Source organism: Lissotriton helveticus, chromosome 7 (genome assembly GCF_964261635.1).
Source record: "Lissotriton helveticus chromosome 7, aLisHel1.1, whole genome shotgun sequence".
Taxonomy (NCBI): Eukaryota; Metazoa; Chordata; class Amphibia; order Caudata; family Salamandridae; genus Lissotriton; species Lissotriton helveticus.
In genome coordinates this window covers 1,949,461,881-1,949,486,147 of record NC_136068.1, presented here as the reverse complement: position 1 = coordinate 1,949,486,147, position 24,267 = coordinate 1,949,461,881, and the positions used below count along the sequence as shown (strand labels likewise).

The following is a 24,267-nucleotide window of genomic DNA, read 5'->3' as shown; positions in this document are numbered from 1 at the left end:
TCTGCCTTATCCTTGCAGATATTTCCGAATTCTGGTTGCACCCACGAGAAACGGAACCTGCACAACTATCCCATCCTGGTTTTGGCTTGCTGTACACACTCATTAAGGTACCCAAATCGACCTTTTGAACTCGAGTTATTGCAGACCATTTATTGACTCTCAAAATAATATAAATAACAGGACACACGGTAATCCTTTAACACGTGCATTCTTTCGCCCTTAGCACGGCCTACGGAATACCCCTAATCCGTGTACTTAGGAACTCTGCTCTACGTGGGATTACCACCAAGTGAAGTTTCAATTAGTCCTACTTCGGTCACCACTCCGATTTACGGTGAGTGGCGACTTTGAGGCAATATGATGCCAGGCACAACTCAGGGGGGCTCTCATAAAAGGATACAAAATAGAATTCCTCGTATACTTATTTTTATTTTTATTTTGAAAGTTTTATATAGCGCGAACAAGATCTTTGCAGATATCAGAGCGCTTTACAAAGAAGGGGTACGAACAGTAGAGTAAATAACAGGCCATTGGGCATAGCGTAGTTGTAGGTAATAAGTGGGGTGGGGTAGGTACATGAGGGAGCATAGTCAAACAGGTACGTCAATAATGCTAATAGTACAAACAAGTGGGAGCATAGACAATCCGGTAAGTCGATAATACAAGTAATACAAATAAGCAAAGGGATCGAGCAAGTAGTACAGATTGGTGCAGACTCTTTAAAGAGTCCAAAATAATAGTTCAAGTGTATTTAGCCATGAGGATAGCTTTTACTTCTTTCTTAAAAAGTGTAGTGGAGGAGATGAGCCTGGTTTCAGGAGGGAGTGAGTTCCAGATCCTGGGAGCCATTCCTGAGAAGGAGCGTTTATACGTTTTTTCCTTCCGGAATCTTCGAGGCTTCAGCAGAAGATTGTTTGTGCCTCTAGTGATTCTAGAGCCGCCAGAAATTGTCAGCTTCTGAGTGAGGTAGCCGGGTGAGCTCATGTGTACAGCCTTGTGCGTCATGCAGGCGTTTTTCAGATGTATTCTGGCTTCAAAAAGCAGCCAGTTCAGGGATTTCAAGTCCGGGGAAATATGTGAGTGTTTTTTTCACCCAGTGATGAGTCTCACTGCAGCTTTTAGAGAAGCTCTTAGGGGTGCGGTAGTAGTTAGGGGGAGTCCGCAGAGGGCGATGCTGCCATATTCTATTCGAGGGATGACTAGTGCTTGTACTGCAGTTTGGAAGTCTTTGGCTGGGAGGAAGGGTTTAACACCTTCAATGCTAAGGCAATTCCCGCTGAGTGCTGGACTTTTTAAAATCCCATTGTTCATGACAAGGTCAGCTCGTCATTAGCACAGGTCCAGTGTACTGCATGACGAGCTGACCTTGTCATTAGCATGGAAGTGGTTAAGTTTCCTCAGGGTATTGATTTGGTAGTTCGCTCCCTTAGTTGCCTTGCTGATCTGTTGCTGCATGTTGAGATTGGTGTCGAGTGTTATGCCTAAAGATTTTGCTGAGTCCACGATGGTGGGTTGGACATTGAGTGCAGTTAGGTGTTTAAGCCAAATTTGAGTGGTAGAGATCTTCGCGGGAGGTGAGATCAGAAGGAACTCTGTTTTCAGAGCATTGAGTTTGAGATGATTATCGGCAAGCCAGGATTGGGTGCTTCTGATCGTTGAGATCAGGAGCAAAATGTCTTTGGGGGATTGTAATTTGAGATATAGTTGGGTGTCATCGGCGTACATGTGAAAGTGTACATTGGATGCTTGTAACAAGGTGGTGAGAGGTTCCATAACCAGGTTGAACAAAGTTGGGGATAGGGAGGATCCTTGGGGGACGCCTAATGATACAGGTATTGGCGAGGACATCAGGGTGTTGCTCTTGAATTTCTGCGACCTGTTGTGTAGAAAGGAAGTGAACCACTTGAGAACAGTCCCAGATAGACCCATTCTTGTGTTTAGTAGTTCGAGTAAATTCTCATGTTTAACGGTGTCGCATGCTGAAGAGAGATCAAGAAGGATGAGGAGGCGGGTATCGTTTTGATCTAGGATTTGAAGGGCGTCGTCAATTATGTGAGTCGTAGCAGTTTCCGTACTGTGTCCTGCTCGGAAGCCTGATTGATGAGAGTTGAGGAGATCAAACTGATCAATGTGTTTCGTCAATTGTAGTTGTGCGCATTTTTCCAACAGTTTGGCGAGAGTGGGAATATTGGTAATGGGACGGTAATTGTTTAGATCAGAGGGGTCGGCTGTAGGTTTCTTTAGTAAAGGTGTGACTTGTCCAACTTTGAGGGAGTCAGGGATGGTTCCTTGTTGAAGTGAGCTGTTGATAATTTTAGTCCAGAGTGGGAGGAGCAAAGGGGTAAAGTCTTTTACAGCGTTAGCAGGAAGGGGGTCCGTGAGGTGTTTGGATGGTTTCAAGGTGCTGAGCAGTTTGCCAATTTCTTCTTCAGAGTAGGTGCCAAAGGATGACCATGTAGCATTGTTTTTTGGTTCAGTGGGTGCTATGCAGTGGGGTTTGGAGTAGAGGCTTGCGTCAATGAGGAGATCGCTCTTTATGTTGTCAGTTTTTTGGATAAAGAAAGCGGAGAAGTCTTCACAAGAGGGTGCTTCGCGCATAGTGCTGAGTGGTTGGGGTTGTTCCTTGGTTTGTGATCTGATTAGCTCAAACAGTTTTCTCGGACGGTTTTTTGCTTGGTCGAGCTGGAGGCTGAAGAAATCTGATTTTGAGCGTTTTATTTTCCTGAAGTAGGTGTTTCTCTTTTTCCTCAGTGTTTTTAGGTGCAGTGCAGAGGGAGCTGATCTCCAGGTGCGCTCTGCCATTCGCATGGCTCGTCTATCCTCATTGAGACTCCCGTCGTACCATGGATTGGAGATTTTAGTGGAGACTCTTTTTAGCTGCATAGGTGCAGCCTCATTAATTATTGAGGTCATAGTGTTGAGATAGTGGTCAGTCAAGGATTGAACGTCCGTAGCGCCGGTAGGGGGAAGTAGGAGATTGCAGCTGTTAGGGGGTAAAGAGTTTGGGTTGAGTTTTTTCAGGTCTCTTTTCCAGACTTTGGGCTTGGAGGGTTGCACCGGGTTAAATTTAACTTTTTTATTGATGAAGAATGTGACAATATGATGATCTGACCACTCACAGGGTTGGATAGACTCTAGTTGGATAGAGTCCTCTTTGGAGATGATAAGGTCGAGGATAGAGCCTTTCTCGTGGGTCGGGCTGTTGCATATTTGGGTGAGGTCAAGGGCATTGAGGAAATTTTTAAGACTATTTACCACCGCGTCATTGTGATCGTTCCAGTGGAGGTTGAAGTCACCGAGGTATATTTGGGTGAGCTGCCGACCAGAATTGGTTGAGATCATATCCATGATTTGTTGGGAGAAGGTGAGGTTGTCCCCGGGTGGGTGGTAAATGCCGTGAAGAGAGCATATCGGTTTGCCCTCACTGATAATATCAAGGCAGATGTATTCACAGGAAGTTGGGGAGGGTAGGGAGGGGGAGGTGACTTTCAGAACAGAGAGGTTGTTCCTGTAAATGCATGCGATTCCACCACCTATTTTGCCGGGCCTGTCAAGTCTAATGATGTGGTAGTTGGGAGGAACCAGAATGTCCATTATAGGTGTAGAAGATTCAGTTAGCCAGGTTTCAGTCATGATGATTAGGTCAAGGTCCAGTGTTAAGATGAGATCAGCGATGGCGGAGGGATTGGACATGCCCTCCCTTTTTATCCTATACAGGAGGGTACCACCACACCTGGAACCTCCCTAGATGCTTCTAGCACGTCTTCTTCTCCTTTTCTTACTTCACACGGACCCAACAGAGACGGGTTTGATTACCGATTTTACACGGTGAGAGGTTTTGCTAGACATCTAGTCTTTACTCGAATGATGTCGGTGACTTCACAGACATATGAGGACTATGGGCAAACAATAATAAATGCTTTCCCTAGTTTATCCTGTTCCCTTCTGACCAACCCCCCAATTAATCCCTGCCCTCTCGAAATTTTCTTCTCTACTACAGCAATCAGACTGTACAGACACTTCACCCCTGACCTATAGGATTATAGGTAGTGTCTTAAGGTATGCGAGTTTTTTTAATGTGCTATTTTTTCCTTCAAAAGGGAAGCTTCACAGTGGGCGTGCATGCACTCACTTTACAAAAGAAACGTGTAAATACAATTCAAACGGTGCATGTCACGCCTCCTAACCAGGCCTTTTGTGGTGCTCCTTTCTCTTTTGTGTAGTGGATTTCTTTATCTTTTGGAGTACGCAACCTGCCAACATCCCACAATGCTAGTCTTGACCATTGTGTTTTTAATGGAGAACACTATGTTTTGTGATAATAGCTTTTGTTCGCCACCAATATCTGTGTTCTCCACACCGCCACTTCCTTCACGGTGTGTGGAGTTTTATAATCATGGCTCGTGGGTTCCCTTTTTTTCTTCTTTTCTTCTTTACAACACGCCATTCACATTATACCCACCACTGTACACAGTGCATGCACATATCATTAATGTATATATGTGCACTGAATTTGACCAAGTGTTCTATATCTCTACTATTATTATGCTTTTTTTCCCAGCCCTGAGGAGTCGCAGTGAGTTGTTCCCACGCGACGAAACACGTGTCGGCTGGTTGTGGAACCAATAAACTTCTATCCATTCCCAAGAAACTGAACAGGATTGCTATTGTCTTCATGAATGGCTCTATGCATTGAACATTATCTTTTTCATAACCACGGTTGATATACCTTGTTTGTTGTGTGCGAGGGCATTGCTGTTATTTTGTCTCGTAGGTTTGGGGACTTACCTACTTTTGGAACGGTTAAGGGGCCTTATCCGTTCGCCTTTCCGCACCACACCGTAAAAGTAGCCACTTATATACTCCAACGTTCACACTAGGCAGTGCGCCCATCCTTGTCTGAAATACTGAAAACCCCACTTGTCGTATTGTCCCAAGAGGAGGAGTTAAGATTGAAGTTCAGGGACAGTAAGAAACGGTCTCACCAGTCTTGGGAGGAGTTTGAGGATGAATGTCATGGAGCACTGTTTGATTGGGTACAGGTTCACACGGAAGATGATTTTGACGTATTGTTCGAAATGATTGTCAAAGAGCACCTGCTCAGTTGTTGTTCACCAGGGTTGCGCACACACCTGTTGGAATGTGGTTTTACTGATCCAGAGCTCCTTGCAGAGGAAGCAGAGCGCTGGGAAGGTGCTAGAGGTTCTCTAGCGTCATTGGTGAGTGATTCCAAAAGTAGTGGTTCAGGTATCCTCCAGCCCAGCGTGGTAGAGGAGGCTCAGTGTAGCCCAGCTAGGTCCCAGGATAGCGAGGAGGGTGTAGGGGCTTACTGCCTGGCTCAGTGGAGCAGGAGTAAGAGGGTGACAGAGGGTCCCCAGACGCACGAAGCCCTGCCTCAGGACTTGGATGGTTTCTTGAGGGAACACCAGGTTGGGGACCTAGGCTGTCCTGTTAGTCCATTTGAGGAAGATCTCCTAGTGAGTAGAGGACATGGAGCGTCTGTAAACAGAGCTCCTGTGGTTCTAGAGTCTGGCAGTACCGCTCCGGTAGGGAGGGTACAGGAGTCCAGCGTGAGGAGTGATTGGGGGATGAGTTCCCCAGTGGAAGAACCAGTGGGTCAGGGACTACCCAGTTGGGCACGGTTCCCTTGTAGTGACCATGGTGACACCACTTCTGTTCTGGGGGATCTTCGCGCACTGTCAGGTGGACAGGGGACGGGAGATCTGCGCCAGACAGACAGTCACACAACATATGTGTCATTTGTTAGCCTCAGGGGGACGGTGTGTAAGTCCCCAGAAGTCCTGGAGTGCCAGGCAATTATCCCACCAAAGGTTTTAGACCGGAGGTTGGGAGGCCAGGTTCAGGATCAGCCTGACCTGAAGGGTAGGACGACTGTAACCAGTGTCCTGACTGGTTCTTCTTCCAGAGGAACCGCTCCAGTTGGGAGAGTGCAGACCTCTAGAAGGGGGTGCAGAGGGTGGGAGAGCCCACCTCTGTCCCCGGTGCAACCTGAGGGGTTAAACCCTGGGTTGGAATGGCGTTCTAGGTGTACCCCTCGCCAGAGGAAGAGGAACCCTAGGAGAAGAGGTAAGGGGAGGAGAGCCTTCCCTGAGACTCCCGGTCTGCCTGAGGGTGTAGACCCTAGGCTGGAGAACCAGTGGCAGTCTAGTCCTGTCTTGCAGACAGGAAGAGTGGAAAATGGCTCCTATGTGCCAGGGGTTACTACCCCCCCACTCTGTGAATAGGCAAGGACCGGTGGCACTTGGGTGGCCCAGGGCCTGGTCCTGGCCGCGGTCAGCACGGGAGTACCAGTGAGGTAGCCCAGTTGGTCCAGACAGTGTTTTGAGAAGGAACCCCATGAGTTCTTCGTGGCGTAGAACAGGAGGGTGTCCCTGCAGTTACGGGCCCGGGTCCGTGTTCTATCGCCCCAAGCAGGGAAGTCCATCACGGTGGTGATTGGTCTACCCTGCGTATTGGCTGGAATGGGGTTGTGTTGGACTTGGCCCTTCTGGCAGGTTCACCCCTAAACTTTTTGCTTTTAATGGTGACATGGTGATTTTTGGTTTCTGCGCACTTTCACTGTGTCCCAGTGGAAAGTGCGTGCGCACTTTGAGTGCATGTGGTGAGATAGGCCTGCCCTCCCATTGGAATGCATGGGGAATGTATGTGTCCCTGGTAGTTCCTGATGTGTGGGGTGTGCAGGCTTGAGTCTGGTATGTGCGGACTCGTGTGATTGAATGCTGCGCAATGATGCATGCGGCGTGTATGTGTGGAAGTGCCACTTCTAGAAGTGTGCCTGTGTGTGCAGTGAATGTGCTGGCGTGTGATTGGCTGGAGCTGGCTGGGGTGCCAGGCTCCATGAGTCTTGATGGGTCTGCCCGGTGGTGAGTGTTGAGATTAGCATGTGTGATGTGAGGGAGTGGTGCACCTGGGTCCTGAATAGGGCTGGGCTTTCCCCACACAATGCTGGCTCTGCCCCCTGTGGTGCGTCTAACAACCCTAGCCCTGCCAGTGAATAGAGTGAGGGGCTGAGCACATCAAGAGTGCTCACTGTTAGAAAGGCGACCCCGGGGGAGGCAGAAGATGTCTGACTGACCACCCCTAGGTCCACCTCTCCGTCGAGAAGTAGCCGAGCGTTTACCGAGAGGCCTCCTGAATGAGGGTCCTCTCCTAGGATCGTACAGCAGAGTAATCACAACACTACAGATGGACACCACACAAGAGGTCAAGTTCTTAAACTTTTATAGATAATAAAAGGTTGCTGGTTCTTGGTAGTATGTACAGGCAGATCGAGGGATCTGTAAAGTCTCGTAAAGGGGGGTACGGTAGCGGGACAGTCTTACTCAGGTCAGAGAAAGGGATACCCTACGCACAGCTCTCAATCCTCGAGCTGGGGGGTTCCGAGAGGTCGAGCTGCGGCAGCGCCAGCAGGCTTGCAGCATCGTTCAGCGAGGTAGGCCGCGGCAGCGCCAGCAGGCTCTCAGAGGGTTCAGCAAGGTAGGCCGCGGCAGCGCCAGCAGGCTCTCAGAAGGTTCAGCAAGGTAGGCCGCGGCAGCGCCAGCAGGCTCTCAGATGTTTCAGCAAGGTAGGCCGCGGCAGCGCCAGCAGGCTCTCAGATGTTTCAGCAAGGTAGGCCGCGGCAGCGCCAGCAGGCTCTCAGATGGTTCAGCAAGGTAGGCCGCGGCAGCGCCAGCAGGCTCTCAGGAGGTTCAGCAAGGTAGGCCGCGGCAGCGCCAGCAGGCTCTCAGCAGGTTCAGCCAGGTAGGCCGCGGCAGCGCCAGCAGGCTCTCAGAAGGTCGTCGGGTTACGGGGAGGATGAGTTCGTCTGGTGTCGGCCGTGACAGCGTCAGCAGGGCTTCCAGTCCAGGATACAACTGCCGCCCTACTCCGGGGCTGGCCCAGATATAGGACGGAGGTCCTTTGATGTCCGGACCCTCTCGCCTGGGGGTTAGAGGGGCCGGGATGATGGTGTCCAGACACCCAGCAGGGGGGTGGAGCCAGCGCCCAGGGAGGCCGGAGGGCGATTGATACCAGGCGTCCGGGGAGGGCTGGAGGCCATCGAAACTCCCCTTCCTCCGGGATCTGTCGAGTGGCCACTCGACCACCTGGGTGGATCTTGGTGCCTCGATGTCGGGGCTTCGCCGGGGCCTGGGCTGGGGCCGAGGCCACGTGGTTGTGACGTGGTGGGCCCAAGATGGAGTCGGGCACGGCCTCGTGCTTAGGACGTGATGGGCCTACGCTGGGGTCAGGCCGGTGGTGGGGGTCCGGGCTGGTAGCCGGACCTACGGTGTTGGGGCGTGCAGGGTTGGGCCGAGGGGGCCGCCCGAGGTACGGTGGAGAGCTGATGTCGTCCTGGGCCCGCCATGCGGGAGGGGTAGGACCACGCCATAAGGCCGGGTCCAACACGTGTCCCCCCCCCCAGCTGAAGGCAGGGGAGTGTCACCCATCTTCTTGGGGGTTCTCCTCGCCGAGGCGGAAGAGTCTGGACAGGCCGTCAACATTGGCGTGGTCGTTGCCGGGGCGATGCTCCACCGTGAAGTCCATCCCCTGTAGTGAAATGGACTAGCGCAGCAGTTTCGGGTTTTCTCCCCGCATCTGCATCAACCAACGCAGGGGCTGGTGGTCGGTCTGGACTCGGAAGTGGGTGCCGAAGAGGTAGGGCCGGAGTTTCTTGAGGGCCCACACCAGGGCGAAGGCCTCCCTCTCGATGGTGCTCCATCGTTGTTCTCTCGCCAGCAGCCGCCGGCTGATGAAGGCCACGGGAAGGTCGACCCCGTCGGAGTTAACTTGTGACAGGACCGCCCCAATGCCATGCTCCGAGGCATCCGTTTGGACCACAAACTCCCTGTTGTAGTCGGGGGCCTGGAGCACAGGGGCGGTGCACATGGCAGTTTTGAGAGTCTCAAAAGCTGTTTGGCACGCAGGGGTCCAGTGCACCTTCTTTGGTAGCTTCTTGGAGGTCAGTTCTGTAAGGGGGCCCCACAATGCTCCCGTAGTTCTTTATAAATCGCCGATAATATCCAGTGAGCCCCAGGAAGGCTCAGACGGCGGTCTGGGTGACGGGGGCTCCCAGGCTTGGATGGCGTCTATCTTTGGTTGGAGGGGAGCCACTTGGCCGCTCCCCACTTGGTGTCCCAGATATGTCACGGACCCTTGGCCTATCTGGCATTTGCTGGCTTTAATGGTGAGTCCGGCCCGCCGAAGGGCCGTCGGGACCGTCCGGAGGTGGGTCAGGTGCTCCTCCCAGTGGAGGCTGTACACGGCAATGTCATCGAGGTAGGCGGCGCTGTACTCCTCCAGTCCGGCCAGCACCTGGTTTACGAGTCTCTAAAAAGGTTGCGGGTGCGTTCTTCATGCCGAAGGGCATCACTTTGAAGTGATAGTGGCCGTCTGGGGTCGAGAAGGCTGATCGCTCTTGTGCCCCGGGAGTAAGGCCGATCTGCCAATACCCCGCCGTGAGGTCGAAGGTGCCGAGATACTTTGCGGCCCCCAGGCGATCGATCAGTTCATCCGCCCTGGGGATGGGATGGGCGTCGGCAGCATTCAATCCCCTGTAGTCGACACAGAACCGGAGTTCCGGAGCTGCTCCGGGAGTGGCGGCCTTAGGGACCAGGACAACGGGACTGGCCCAGGGACTGTTGGAGGGTTCCACTACCCCCAGAGCTAACATCTTGGTCACTTCTGATTGGATGCAGGCCCGAACCCGGTCGGGCACTCGAAAAGCTCGGTGTTTTACAGGCGGGCTGTCTCCGGTGTCCACATCGTGGACACACCACCTGGTGACCCCCGGCGTGAGGGAAAACAGATCCGCAAACGTCCCCAGCAGCGTCCGGCAGTCTTGTTGCTGCTCTGGGGTCAGGGTGGAGGAGAGCCGGACCCCTTCGAAGGAACCGTCTTTCTCGGTGGTGCGGAGGAGATCTGGTAGTGGTTCGGAGTCGTCTTCAGCTCCGTCATCGGTCGCTAGCAGCAGGCTCAGTTCAGTGCGTGCGAAGTGTGGTTTGAGCCGGTTAGCGTGTAGAACCCGGAGGGGTTCCTGGGGGACTCCATGTCCACCAGATAGGTGACGGGGCTCTTGCGCTCCACCACCTTGAAGGGCCCCGTCCATTTGTCCTGGAGGGCACAAGGTTCGACCGGGGACATGACCCAGACCTGCTGGCCCGGCTCGAATTCGATGGACGAGGCGTTCTGGTCATACCAGCGTTTCATCTCCTCCTGACTAGCCTCCAGGTTGGCCTCGGCAAGTTCCCGGAACTTCCGAGTCTGATTACATAGGGTCAGGAGGTACCGGTAGACATCAGGTGGGGCATCTCGGACTGCCGTCTCCCAGCCTTCCTTGACCAGGCTGAGGGGGCCTCGGACCGGGTGTCCGTACAAGAGTTCGAAAGGGCTGAACCCCAGGGACTTCTGGGGTACCTCTCGGTAGGCGAACAGGAGGCAAGGCAGCAGGACATCCCATTTGCGCCGGAGGGGCTCTTCTAGGCCCTTGATCATCCCCTTCAGTGTTCTGTTAAATCGTTCTACTAGTCCGTTTCCTTGGGGATGATACGGGGTGGTGAACTTATAGGCGACCCCGCACTGCTGCCAGAGGGACCGCATATGCTTCGAGATAAAGTTGGAGCCCCGATCACTCACGACTTCCCGGGAGAAGCCGACTCGGGAGAAGATACTCATGAGGGCTCGGCCCACCACGGGGGCCGTGATGGTTCAGAGGGGGATGGCCTCGGGATAGCGGGTAGCATGATCCACCAGGACGAGGATGAAGCGGTGCCCCTGCGAGGTGTGAGGATCCAGGGGCCCTACGATGTCGATCCCCACTCGCTCGAAGGGGGTGGTGACCACGGGAAAAGGTTGGAGCGGGGCCTTTACCTTCCCCCCGCTCTTTCCGCTGGCTTGACAGGTCGGGCAGGTCCTGCAGTGGTTATGCACATAGTTGCGCATTTTCGGCCAGTAGAAATGGGTCACCAGGCGGCTGTAAGTTTTGTCCTGCCCCAGGTGCCCGGCGAGGGGCACATCATGTGCTAGGTTTAGGAGGAAGTCTCTGAATCGGAGGGGCACGACCAGCACCCGGCTGGCCCCTAGCTCGGCAATCTTCTGCTCACTGTAGAGAAGGTCGTTGTCCCAATAGACCCAGTGGGACCCCGCGGGGTCTCCAGCGGCCTGAGTAGCGGCTTGATGTCGAATCCCCTCAAAAGAAGAGGCAGGTTTTCTGTTCCTGCCGGAACTGTTCGCGAGTGGGACCCCCTTCTTGGCGCCATTGAGCGAGTTCGGGGAGGTGTTGGAGCTCGGGGAGATCTTCTTGGTCGGGCTCTTGGGAGCCGTGTTCGAGGCCAGTGTCCTCGGGGATGACGGGTGGCGGCGGTGCGGGCCACTCCGGCTCTTCGGTCGGAGCTTCCCCGCTGGGGTGGATGCTCGGGCGGACATGGAACGGGTGGTCGCGCAGACCCACTCGGGAAGGCCTAGCATCCCCAGGTGCTCTCTCCTTTCGACGCCCGCCCATGGGGAACTTTCCAGGTCGTTCCCGAGGAGACAGTCCACGGGGGCATCGTCGCGGACAGTCACTTTTAGCACGCCCGACACTCCCCCCCACTCGAAGGGGATGCGGGCCATCTGGCACAAAGTCTCTGAGTTATCTGCGGACCGGACTGGGCACAGGACGTTAGGAAGGATCTGTTCGGGGGTCACCAAATGGCAGCGGACTGCTGTCACGCTGGCTCCAGTGTCACGGAGGGCTTCGGTTCGGCGACCATTGATGGTGACCCACTGGCGGTATTTCTGGGTGTTGCCGGGGATCGGGCCTCGGGGGATCAGGTCGTGAGTCCCCAGGCAGGCTAAGGTCATGGCGGCGGGCTCCCACTCGGCCTGCTCGGGGCCGTTGTCCTCTTCCTCACTTCCTTCTTCACCCAGGGCCGCGGCCATTATCTGGCGGGCTGGGGGACCGGTGGTGCCGGGTCGCTGGTTCATCGGGCAGAGGGGGTCATTCGCATAATGACCCTGTCGCTGGCATCTGTGGCACGTAACATTCGGGCGGGGCCCTGGTCTGGCTGGGGGGCCCCCTCTCTGGTCCAAGGGTGGCGACGTGGAGGCAGGGGAGGACCCCTGGGGGGCGTCCCGTCCCCGGCTCTGGCCTACTCTGCCGCCTCGGGGTCGGTGGTTTCCCGGGGACCCCCGGCCGGAGTCTTCCATCGGACCCCGGGGAACTCGGGTGCTCGCCCATCTATCCGCCTCGACAGCGAGTTTTCGCGGCTCAGTCAGTTTGCTGTTGAGGAGGTGTTGCCGGAGTTCGACGAAGCAGTTATTGGACAGATGTTCCCACAGAATGAGGTCGACCAACTGCTGGTAGGTGGTGACCTGACAGCCCCGAGCCCACCCCTCGAAGGCTCTGCTGTAATAGTTCACGTACTCCACCCACGTGGTACCGGGGATTTTTTTGCAGTCTCGGAATCGCTGCCGGTACATCTCGGGGGTGAGTCCGTAGCGAGTGAGGAGGGCGGTCTTCATGTGCTCGTACGAGGTCATCTCGGTATCAGGGAGCCCCAGCAGGGCGTCTCTCCCCTCGTTGATAAACTTCCCCCACAGGCCAGCGCCCCAGTCCTTGAGGGGTACTCGATGGGCGGTCATGGCGACCTCGTAGGCTTTGAACCACTGTTGGATGTCGTCGTTCTTATAGTACTCTTTGACGACATCCTTGGGTATATGTACCTTTGTGTCCACCGGGGGAGGTGAGGTCTTCCCCCCGGAGAGGTTAGTCTCGTTGGCCTTGGCTTTAAATTCCATTTCTTTGAGGACGCGCTCGTGCTCGAGCATGAGTTTTTTCTCCTCGAGGTCTCTCTGGCTTCGTCTTTCTTCCAGGTCTCCTTCTAGCCGTAGCTGCTCGAGGGCTAACTTCCTTTCTGCCAGTTGGATCTCTCCTTCTTGTCTGAGTCGAGCGAGCTCCAACTCGTGGAGCCGGTTATTCTCTCGTTCTCGGGCATCTTCGTGGGAGAGGCCCGTGTCTGGGTTTGCGGGTCTCCCTCCCGCTGGGTTCGTCTCGGCCTCCGGGCCCCCTTTCGGGCCCGGGTTATCTTCCCTCGGGGGTGGTGCCTCGCCGGCGTCCACCCAGGCCTGCAGGGCCGATTTAAAGTCTTCTTTGGTGCTTAAGCCAGTGGTAGCGATGCCTAGGTCTTTGCAGAATTGCTTTAGCTCCTTGTGACTGTAGTCTTCCATTTTCTCTTTCTGGAATTCTGTGCTCATGGTTGCAGTGGTTTTTTCTTGGTAGTGAGTGAATTACTCTCTGTATGATCTGCGTGGGCTCGGATCCCGGCGCTTGCCACCAATGTTAGAAAGGCGACCCCGGGGGAGGCAGAAGATGTCTGACTGACCACCCCTAGGTCCACCTCTCCGTCGAGAAGTAGCCGAGCGTTTACCGAGAGGCCTCCTGAATGAGGGTCCTCTCCTAGGATCGTACAGCAGAGTAATCACAACACTACAGATGGACACCACACAAAAGGTCAAGTTCTTAAGCTTTTATAGATAATAAAAGGTTGCTGGTTCTTGGTAGTATGTACAGGCAGATCGAGGGATCTGTAAAGTCTCGTAAAGGGGGGTACGGTAGCGGGACAGTCTTACTCAGGTCAGAGAAAGGGATACCCTACACACAGCTCTCAATCCTCGAGCTGGGGGGTTCCGAGAGGTCGAGCCGCGGCAGCGCCAGCAGGCTTGCAGGATGGTTCAGCGAGGTAGGCCGCGGCAGCGCCAGCAGGCTCTCAGAGGGTTCAGCAAGGTAGGCCGCGGCAGCGCCAGCAGGCTCTCAGATGTTTCAGCAAGGTAGGCCGCGGCAGCGCCAGCAGGCTCTCAGATGGTTCAGCAAGGTAGGCCGCGGCAGCGCCAGCAGGCTCTCAGGAGGTTCAGCAAGGTAGGCCGCGGCAGCGCCAGCAGGCTCTCAGGAGGTTCAGCCAGGTAGGCCGCGGCAGCGCCAGCAGGCTCTGAGAAGGTCGTCGGGTTACGGGGAGGATGAGTTTGTCTGGTGTCGGCCGTGACAGCGTCAGCAGGGCTTCCAGTCCAGGATACAACTGACGCCCTACTCCGGGGCTGGCCCAGATATAGGACGGAGGTCCTTTGATGTCCGGACCCTCTCGCCTGGGGGTCAGAGGGGCCGGGATGATGGTGTCCAGACACCCAGCAGGGGGGTGGAGCCAGCGCCCAGGGAGGCCGGAGGGCGATTGATACCAGGCGTCCGGGGAGGGCTGGAGGCCATCGAAACTCCCCTTCCTCCGGGATCTGTCGAGTGGCCACTCGACCACCTGGGTGGATCTTGGTGCCTCGATGTCGGGGCTTCGCCGGGGCCTGGGCTGGGGCCGAGGCCACGTGGTTGTGACGTGGTGGGCCCAAGATGGAGTCGGGCACGGCCTCGTGCTTAGGACGTGATGGGCCTACGCTGGGGTCAGGCCGGTGGTGGGGGTCCGGGTTGGTAGCCGGACCTACGGTGTTGGGGCATGCAGGGTTGGGCCGAGGGGGCCGCCCGAGGTACGGTGGAGAGCTGATGTCGTCCTGGGCCCGCCATGCGGGAGGGGTAGGACCACGCCATGAGGCCGGGTCCAACACTCACAAACCACCTGTGACTGTTTTTTTACCTCACCCTGAAGCGAGACAAAGGGATTTAATGTATAAAAAGGGGCTGTGTCCCCTTACATGTGGTTCTCTTCTTGGATCCTTTTGCTGAGGGGGGGGCTGCTGCTGCTGCAGGGCACCAGGAGGACCGCCACTAGGGATTGCCTCCCTGCCTAGGAGGACCCTGTGAGCTGGCTCTGGGCCCAGCCTTGCCCCCCCACCTACTGAAGGACTGTTGCTACCCTTTGGGGCATCCTCGCGCTGGGGAGCGCTTTGCCCTGGCCCCTGGAACCTTCTAGCGCTTGGGAGCGCTTTATATGTATTCCAAGCGCCTGGGAGCGCTTTTATATGCCATAAGCGCCTGGGAGCACGTTATCTTTTCCCTAGCGCCTCCGAGCGCTTTATCGTTTCATATCGTATCATTTGGGAGCGCTTTCATCACTTTTGCAGGAGCCCACCCTGCATTCTTGCACCACACTTCATTGCCCGCTACGAGACGTACCGCCCTGTCCGTGTGGCCGTACGCCTCGCCCCTGTGCGCAACGTGCAGCAAGTCCGACGAGTACGCTGGAGGCGTACTAACAAACTGCATTGGCCTCTGTGCTCCTGCGAACCGTACAGGCGTGTTGTGACCGGCCGGGTACGACTCGCGCTCCGCCTAGCAATGCAGGAAGTTCGCCCATATGCCTGAAGCGTAGGAGACTGCACTGGGCCGTTGCACGCCACGAACTTACGCCGCATACGCCTGAAGCGTAGGAAACCCCACCTTGCCGGGTACGCTCCATACGCGTGAAGCGTACTAAATTGCACCTTGCCGAGTACGCATCGTACGCCAGAGGCGTACACAACCGCACCCACCTTTTTGCCTCCTACGAGACGCACCGCCTTGCCTGTGGCCGTACGCCTCGCACCTGCCGGCAGTCCTTGAAGAGGCACCACAAAGAAGAGGGGCCACGGAGGAGCCCCGTCCCAAGACCCGGTGAGTGCCTTGAAGGAGAGGGGGGGCGTCGGGGCACATTGCCGGTGCCCGCCCCGCCCCTCCCCTCCAGTGCGAGGCCTGTAGTGTTGGGAGGCCCGTGGGGCATCACTTGAGTTCGAGTCCCCCAGGGGGGGACTCCATCGACCGGCCACATTTGTTCCAGAGCCCCGAGAGGCTCAAGGCGCCATCTGTTGTTGAGGAGCCCGGAGAGGCTCAGGGGGCACATCATTACTCAGAGCCAGAGAGGCTCCCACAAGGCGGCAATTGTTTTTGAGAGCCCACGAGGGGCTCAGGTGCCCCAGTTGTTGTCTAGAGCCCAGAGAGGCTCGTGAGGGCATTTGTTTACTTGGAGCCTGAGAGGCTCCTGAGGGCCCAGTCATTTGTGCAGAGCCTGCGAGGCTCCAGCGTTGGCCCCATGATTGTTACACAGCTGCCCAGCAATTAGTGGGCAGCTGCCACGTTTAGGCCCCCCTGACTTTGGGACACAGGGCGTCCTAGCCGCAACAAGGCCAGTTGGCCTGGGTACAGTCACAGGTGGTGACTAATGTGATATCTGCGCAATTGTTCTTACACCGCTGAATGTATGTTTATGCATCATGTGTTTTCCTTCCCTACACCTCTGAATGTTGTGATGCATCATGTGTAATGTGTTCTTGCCTATGCCCCTACATGTATAGTGATACTTAGGTGGTTGTTTCCTCCTAGTACAGGGGTTGCTAGGGAGGTCCAGGTTCCCTGCGTACTATTCTCCTAAGGTGGTTACGGTTGCTTAGGTGGTACTTACCTGGTACCAGTGATTACTGGTTGTGTGCTAAAGTGATTTTTATTCTATGATCTATAAAATGCTATTTCTAACAGTATTTCTAGTTCTAAAAGTGCTGATTCCTGACAGTGGTCCAGGTGGTCCTGATTGTACATATCCCCTGTAAATTCTGCCCGTGCCTGTTGGCACATTGTAAAGTGTGTGGTTCGAGGCATGTGGGCTGCTAAATTCATATCTTAGCATTAGATCGCCACCTAGTGTTGGGTCCGGATGATCGCACATTGTTGTCCTGGAAGAGTCTTCGAAGTATCCTGAGATAGGTGGCTCCTCCCCTGGACTACAGTGCGCATGGGCATCGGCTCCATCCCCAGATTGTTTTTTTCCGCCATTGGGTTCGGATGTGGTCTCGACTTCTCTCTGTCGGAACCGAGAAAAACTAACTTTTTCAGGCCAAAAGGCCTTGTATTTATAGCGTCGGTATTGTTTGCGCACGGTCTCGAGTTCTTCCTACTCTTGGAGTCGGATTCAGCGGAGTTTTTCACTCTTCGGACATCGAGGCCTTCTCATCGCGACACGACCACAACTTTCCAGCATGGAGCGGAGTCCGTTTAAGTACTGTCCGCTCTGTGGGTCCAAGTACCCACATATAGACCTGCACCCGGTCTGTAACAAATGCCTTTCACCGGACCATGACGACGGCAAGTGCAAGGCTTGCGCACAATTCAGGTCTAAAAAGACTCTCAAGCTTCGGCGCGCGGTGCGCCTGGAGGCCAGACAAGCGGCCCCGGATCCAGAAAACATCTTCGGCGACCAAGAAGAAGATGAACAGGGTCATCATCTCCAAATATCCCCACCCGAAACGGAGGTCGAGGCGGATCCGGTAGACGACGACGGAGTCGCGGGTCAAGGCCTTGAATACGTCGACGAGGTAGGGGACGTCGAAGAGATTTATGGGGCCGCGGAAGATAGCTCAGGGGACGAGCTATGCCCCGAAGGTTTCGAAGATCACGATCGGGTCACGGGATCGCCAGTTGGCCTTACCCAAGACCCCGTGCCGCAAGCCACGGCCCCGCCTCCAGGCCCGGCCACGGACATACTTGCTGGGCAGGCCGGATCGAAACCGAAACAGAAAACAACGGTGTCGACTACACCTAAAATGGCCGACCCGAAACCGAAACTTATGGACTCGAGTGTCCCTAAAATGGCGGCCGGCCCACAGAAAACTACTGCACCCGCCGCCGCATCGGCTACGTCGACCTCGGGTCCGCAGAAGTCGAAGAAGTCGGTCGATTCCACGGGGTCAAAATCGGCGCCGGATGAGGGATCCTCTAAAAAGGGTGGTCGGCACGGATCAACCGCTGCGACACCGTCTAAGCACGCCAAGGCCAGCGGCACGGCTCCGGTTACGACTGGGACTCAGTTAGCCGGTCGCGTAGTGGAGACGGAGCCGACACAAGCGCACGGATCGACGGCTGGCACATCGGCGCATCGATCCATGGACTCTGGGTCGGCGGCAACTGCAACGGCGTCCAAAACTCGGAAAGGCCACCATAACGTCGGATCCGAGGGGAAGGTCAAGACATCCTCGTCAGCGCCAAAAGCCACTGTAAGTGAAGCGTCCCCCATCGCCGCTTCGCTACAGAGAATCAGGGAAAAGGCCGCTGCTACGTCGGCTCCGTTGCCGTCGCCTCAGACGCCGAAGGACGCTCCGGCAAAGCCTAAGAGTAAGCTTCTCTTCCTTCTGCCGCCCAAAGAGGCTCCGAAGGTTTTTTCTACGAAATCGACGCCAAAGAAGTCGGATTCTTCGACGGCAGGGGCACCTTCAGGTCGAGAACTCGAATCAGAGGACGATTCTGAGCACTTCATCGACGCCAACACAGGCAAATTAACCCTATACAAAAGGAGGATCACTTCAGAGCCTCTGGACTCCTATGTCATCCCCCTAAAGAAGAAAAGGGTTCCTCAGGACGCTTCTAACCTCATAGAGCCTATCCAGCCTCCTCCAAGAAGAAGCCCTACTCCCTCACCAGAACACTCTGAGGGTGAGGGATATGATGAAGATGACCAATACACCTTCCCCATCAATGAACCAGATGCACATCCAGATTCATATGATGACGTTGGTGACCAAGGCACACAAAGTGTGGGGCAAGACCCACAGCCTTTCAGTGCACGTGCATCCCCAACAGAGGATTCTGCAGGTTTTCATGCACTCATTGAGAGGGCAGCTGCTAATCATGATGTGGACATGCATGCTGACCCAGTGGAAGAGGACTTTCTCTTTGACACTTTTTCAGTCTCTGAAAGAACTGTGAAAACGCTGCCTATGCTCAAGGGAGTCATCAAGCATGCAGCTGACATCTTTAAACAACCTACCAGAGCGAGAGTGGTCAATCCACGTATCGAAAAAAAGTACAGACCAGCACCTGCAGACCCTGCATACATTCGGGGACAGTTGCCACTGGACTCTCTTGTGGTCGCAAATGCCAGAAAACGGGCCAACTCCCAGACAACGGGTGAAGCTCCTCCCCCAGACAAGGAGTCCAAGGTGCTAGAGGCAGGGGGCAAAAGAGTGGCGGCACAGGCTGCCAACTTTTGGCGTATTGCAAATACACAAGCACTCTTAGCACGTTACGATAGGGCGCATTACGACACCCTAGAGCAGATTGTACAACACCTGCCTCCAAACTTTCAAGAGGGCACAAAACTGCTTATAGAGGAAGGGAAACTGATCTCCAACGCAGCCATCAAGTGTGCACTTGACGCCGCAGACACAGCAGCTAGGGCGATCAACACTAGCGTCATGCTGAGACGACAAGCTTGGCTCCGCATATCAGGGTTTAAACCTGATATTCAGACAACCATACTTAATCAGCCAGTCAATCCTGATAGACTGTTTGGTCCAGATGTTGACACCACCCTCGAAAAGATAAAGAAGGACACAGAAACTGCTAAGTCCATGGGGGCCCTACAATCACAACAGTTTCGTGGCAATAATTTTCGTCGCTCAGGTGCACGTGGAGTCAACAGAGGACAAATGGGTCAACAATCGCAATTCTCAAGAGGTGGAGCACAATCCTCGTTCACAAAACAGAACAAGGGAGGTTACAGAAATAACAGCAACAGAGGTCGCGGCAGAGGAAACAACAACTCCCGCTCCTCTACCCCAAGCAAACAGTGACTCTCTGTCACTGCCCCCCGACCACTTAACACCTGTCTGGGGGAGACTGCAGCAGTTCCTGCCCGTCTGGAGAAACATCACCACAGACAGGTGGGTGCGACAACTAGTCCAGTATGGTTATTGCCTAGAGTTAAAATCCACTCCACCCAACATCCCGCCAAGGCAAAGGCCTATGTCCGCAGAGCACTTGCACTTATTGCAGCAGGAAGTAGTGGCGATGCTGCAAAAAGGCGCAATCGAGCTCGTGCCAGTGGGAGAGGAAGGCACAGGGGTATATTCCCTGTACTTCCTTATTCCAAAGAAGGACGGATCTCTCAGACCCATTCTAGATCTACGTCCCCTCAACCTGTACATACTGTCAGAACATTTCCATATGCTTACACTCCAACAGATTCTTCCCTTGTTAAACCAAGGGGACTTCTTAGCAACCTTAGATCTCAAGGATGCTTATTTCCACATTCCACTACACCCGTCCCACAGGAAATACCTCAGGTTCACTATCCAAGGCAAGCATTACCAGTTCAAGGTCCTACCCTTCGGAGTCACCACAGCCCCAAGGGTATTTACCAAGTGTCTGGCGACAGTAGCAGCGCACCTCAGGAGGCGGAACATCCATGTCTACCCCTACCTGGACGACTGGCTCGTTCAAGCCAAGTCGGAACAACAGTGCGCCGCGGACATGTCGACTACCATTCACCTCCTTCACAATCTAGGTTTCTCGTTGAACTACCCAAAATCGCATCTTCAGCCTGCACATGTCCGGCAGTTTCTAGGTGCGACAATCAATACCCTGACGGCCATGGCTCACCCAAACCAAGTCAGGATAGACAGCATGCAGGCTCTAATCCAGAAGTTCAGACCACAACACTCGCTTCCAGCGAGAGTGTTCATGCAGTTGATAGGCATGATGGCCTCCTGCATCTTCATAGTCCCTCACGCACGGCTACATATGCGCCCGCTCCAGGAGTGCTTAGCAAATCAGTGGACACAGGCTCAGGGAAATTTAACAGACCTAGTGTTGGTTACCAGTCGGGCATACGACTCTCTGCATTGGTGGACTCCACACAACCTTTGCAAGGGCCGACTGTTCCAAGAGCCCGTGCCGCAGATTGTCCTGACAACGGACGCATCTCTCCATGGATGGGGAGCTCATCTGCTCACTTACACAGTGCAGGGACTATGGACGACGCGGCAGCAAAAGATGCACATCAACTATCTGGAACTGATGGCAATCTTCATGGCGATCAAGTCCTTCATTGTACATCTGAGCAACAAAGTAGTGTTAGTCCGGACGGACAACATGACGCGATGTACTACATTCAAAAGCAGGGAGGCACCCACTCGCCACAGCTGTCTCATCTGGCTCAGAGCATGTGGAAGTGGGCCATTCAAAGGAACATTTTCCTCATGGCAGAACACCTCCCGGGCAAGGACAATCAGATGGCGGATCTGCTCAGCAGATACAGCCATCAAATGCACGAGTGGGAGTTACACCCATCTGTACTCCACCCGTACTTCCAGCAGTGGGGTCATCCGGAGATAGACCTGTTTGCCACAAAAGAAAACGCAAAATGCCAACACTTTGCCGCCAGGTTCCCTCACCCACAGTCGCAGGGGAATGCGATATGGATGAACTGGTCAGGCAAATTTGCGTACGCTTTTCCACCAGCCCCCCTGATACCGCTGGTGGCAAGAAAGCTAAGGCAGCACGCGATGACTCTCATCCTGGTTGCTCCAACGTGGGCGCGCCAAGCATGGTACACCACGTTCCTCGAACTCTCGGTGGTGCCGCATCAAAGACTGCGCCTCACGCCCAGACTTTTAACGCAGAACCATGGAGAAATTCAGCATCCAGATCCGCAACAGCTCAACCTGGCGATCTGGCTCCTGAAGTCCTAGAGTTTGGATACCTTAACCTGCCTCCAGAATGCATGAACATCATTAAAGAGGCAAGGAAGCCAACTACCAGAGCATGCTATGCTGCAAAATGGAAGCGTTTTGTCATTTACTGTACAGCCAATGACATCAACCCGCTAGATGCATCCATCCATGACATCATTTGCTATCTGTTGCATCTTTACAAGTGCAATCTAGCGTACACTTCCATTCGGATACATCTATCCGCCATAGCGGCTTATCTTCAAAACAGGCAACATCTCTCTGTCTTCAGGGTGCCTGCCATTAAAGCTTTCCTTGAAGGTCTGAAACGAGTCATTCCCCCAAGAACACCACCAGCTCCGGTGTGGAACCTCAATGTGGTCCTCACCAGACTGATGGGACCACCTTTCGAGCCACTGCACTCGTGTGAACTCCAGTTCCTAACGTGGAAAGTAGCTTTCCTAATAGCTATTACGTCACTGAGGCGTGTTAGTGAGCTACAAGCGCTCACAATCCAAGAGCCATTCATTCAGATTCATCCAAATAGAGTAGTGCTACGCACTAACCCCAAATTCCTTCCGAAGGTGGTGTCACAGTTTCATCTCAACCAAACTATTGACTTGCCGGCATTCTTTCAAAACCCACAAACGGTGGCGGAAAGAATGCTCCATACCTTAGATGTACGGAGGACGTTGATGTACTACATAGACAGGACACAACCCTTTAGAAAGACAAAACAACTTTTTGTTGCCTTCGCACCACAACACAAAGGCAACCCTATTTCCAAAGCAGGAATAGCCAGGTGGATTGTTAAGTGCATCCAAATATGTTATCAAAAGGCCAAGCGCACTCTAACAATACCCCCAAGGGCGCACTCCACACGCAAATTGGGGGCATCCATGGCTTTCCTAGGGAACATTCCTTTAGAGGATATTTGCAGAGCAGCCACGTGGGTTACACCACATACCTTTACAAAACACTACTGTGTTGGTGTGCATTCCAAGCAGCAAGCTGCTGTAGGACAGGCTGTTCTCAAGACACTCTTTCAGGTTTCTGCAGCTGGCACGGGCAACCGCTGCTGATGGAGGGACTGCTATGTATTCTATGCTAAGATATGAATTTAGCAGCCCACATGCCTCGAACTGAATATGCTACTTACCAGTATGCATCTGTTCTTGGCATGTAGGGCTGCTAACATTCATATCGCCCGCCCTCCTCCCCGGTGCCTGTCGCAGCTGCAGATATACTATTGTATTTATTCATTAGCATGGACATCCTTTCACTTTTCACTCCATCTTCTGCCACAATGGCGAAAAACAATCTGGGGATGGAGCCGATGCCCATGCGCACTGTAGTCCAGGGGAGGAGCCACCTATCTCAGGATACTTCGAAGACTCTTCCAGGACAACAATGTGCGATCATCCGGACCCAACACTAGGCGGCGATCTAATGCTAAGATATGAATGTTAGCAGCCCTACATGCCAAGAACAGATGCATACTGGTAAGTAGCATATTCATTTTTATCTAATGTGTTTTGGTGTAATACAAAGGCTATTTTTATACATAACCTTGTGTGGAGTTTCCTTTGTGGTGGGCCTTGGGTGTTGTTGCTGGGTGCGCGCGCAAACACTTAACTCACATTGCCTCCGAGTTTAGCCTTACTGCTCGTGTTACGTTACCAAGGGGGTGAGCAGGGGTTATCTTGGCGTGTAACTCCCTTGCCCTGACGTGGAAGTGGTGGTCTCTGACTGACTTTGGCGCAAGCCCTGGCCAGCCAGGAATCCTATTTCTAACACCCTGCTTCCTGTATGCAGGGAGGTCCCTGCTTCATTTATGCCGGGAGGGGGTCTCTGCTTCATGTATGCCGGGAGGGGGTCCCTGCTTCATGTATGCCGGGAGGGGGTCCCTGCTTCATGTATGCCGGGAGGGGGTCTCTGCTTCATGTATGCCGGGAGGGGGTCCCTGCTTCATGTATGCCGGGAGGGGGTCCCTGCTTCATGTATGCCGGGGGGTCCCTGCTTCATGTATGCAGGGGGGTCCCTGCTTCATGTATGCAGGGAGAGGGTCCCTGCTTCATGTATGCGGGGGGGGGGTCCCTGCTTCATGTATGCAGGGGGGTCCCTGCTTCATGTATGCAGGGAGGGTCCCTGCTTCCTGTATGCAGGGAGAGGGTCCCTGCTTCATGTATGCGGGGGGGGGGGTCCCTGCTTCATGTATGCAGGGGGGTCCCTGCTTCATGTATGCCGGGAGGGGGTCCCTGCTTCATGTATGCCGGGGGGTCCCTGCTTCATGTATGCAGGGGGGTCCCTGCTTCATGTATGCAGGGAGAGGGTCCCTGCTTCATGTATGCGGGGGGGGGTCCCTGCTTCATGTATGCAGGGGGGTCCCTGCTTCATGTATGCCGGGGGGTCCCTGCTTCATGTATGCAGGGAGAGGGTCCCTGCTTCATGTATGCGGGGGGGGGGGGTCCCTGCTTCATGCATGCAGGGAGAGGGTCCCTGCTTCATGTATGCAGGGGGGGGTCCCTGCTTCATGTATGCAGGGAGGTCCCTGCTTCATGTATGCCGGGGGGTCCCTGCTTCATGTATGCGGGGGGGGGGGGTCCCTGCTTCATGTATGCAGGGAGAGGGTCCCTGCTTCATGTATGCCGGGGGGTCCCTGCTTCATGTATGCGGGGGGGGGGTCCCTGCTTCATGTATGCGGGGGGGGGGTCCCTGCTTCATGTTTCATGTATGCAGGGGAGGGTCCCTGCTTCATGTATGCCGGGGGGTCCCTGCTTCATGTATGCGGGGGGGCTCCCTGCTTCATGTATGCAGGGGAGGGTCCCTGCTTCATGTATGCAGGGGAGGGTCCCTGCTTCATGTATGCGGGTGGGGGGG

The 24,267-nt window shown here is 54.6% G+C and overlaps 1 protein-coding gene across 5 annotated transcripts in view; it reads left to right on the top strand.

Annotated features, from left to right (window-relative positions):
• The window catches only part of LOC144770963 (double-stranded RNA-specific adenosine deaminase-like), a 344,975-nt gene that overhangs the window by 41,857 nt on the left and 278,851 nt on the right, over positions 1-24,267 (top strand). For 3 of the 5 annotated variants that reach the window (XM_078655824.1, XM_078655823.1, XM_078655822.1), the window contains 2 exons: positions 19-107; positions 224-334. The exons of 1 other annotated variant lie outside the window; for it this stretch is intronic. The gene's annotated coding sequence lies outside the window, so the exon portion shown is untranslated. Of the gene's footprint in view, positions 1-18; positions 108-223; positions 335-4,000; positions 4,060-24,267 lie in introns of all 5 variants that reach the window. One more of the 5 variants, XM_078655825.1, reaches the window with a different exon arrangement.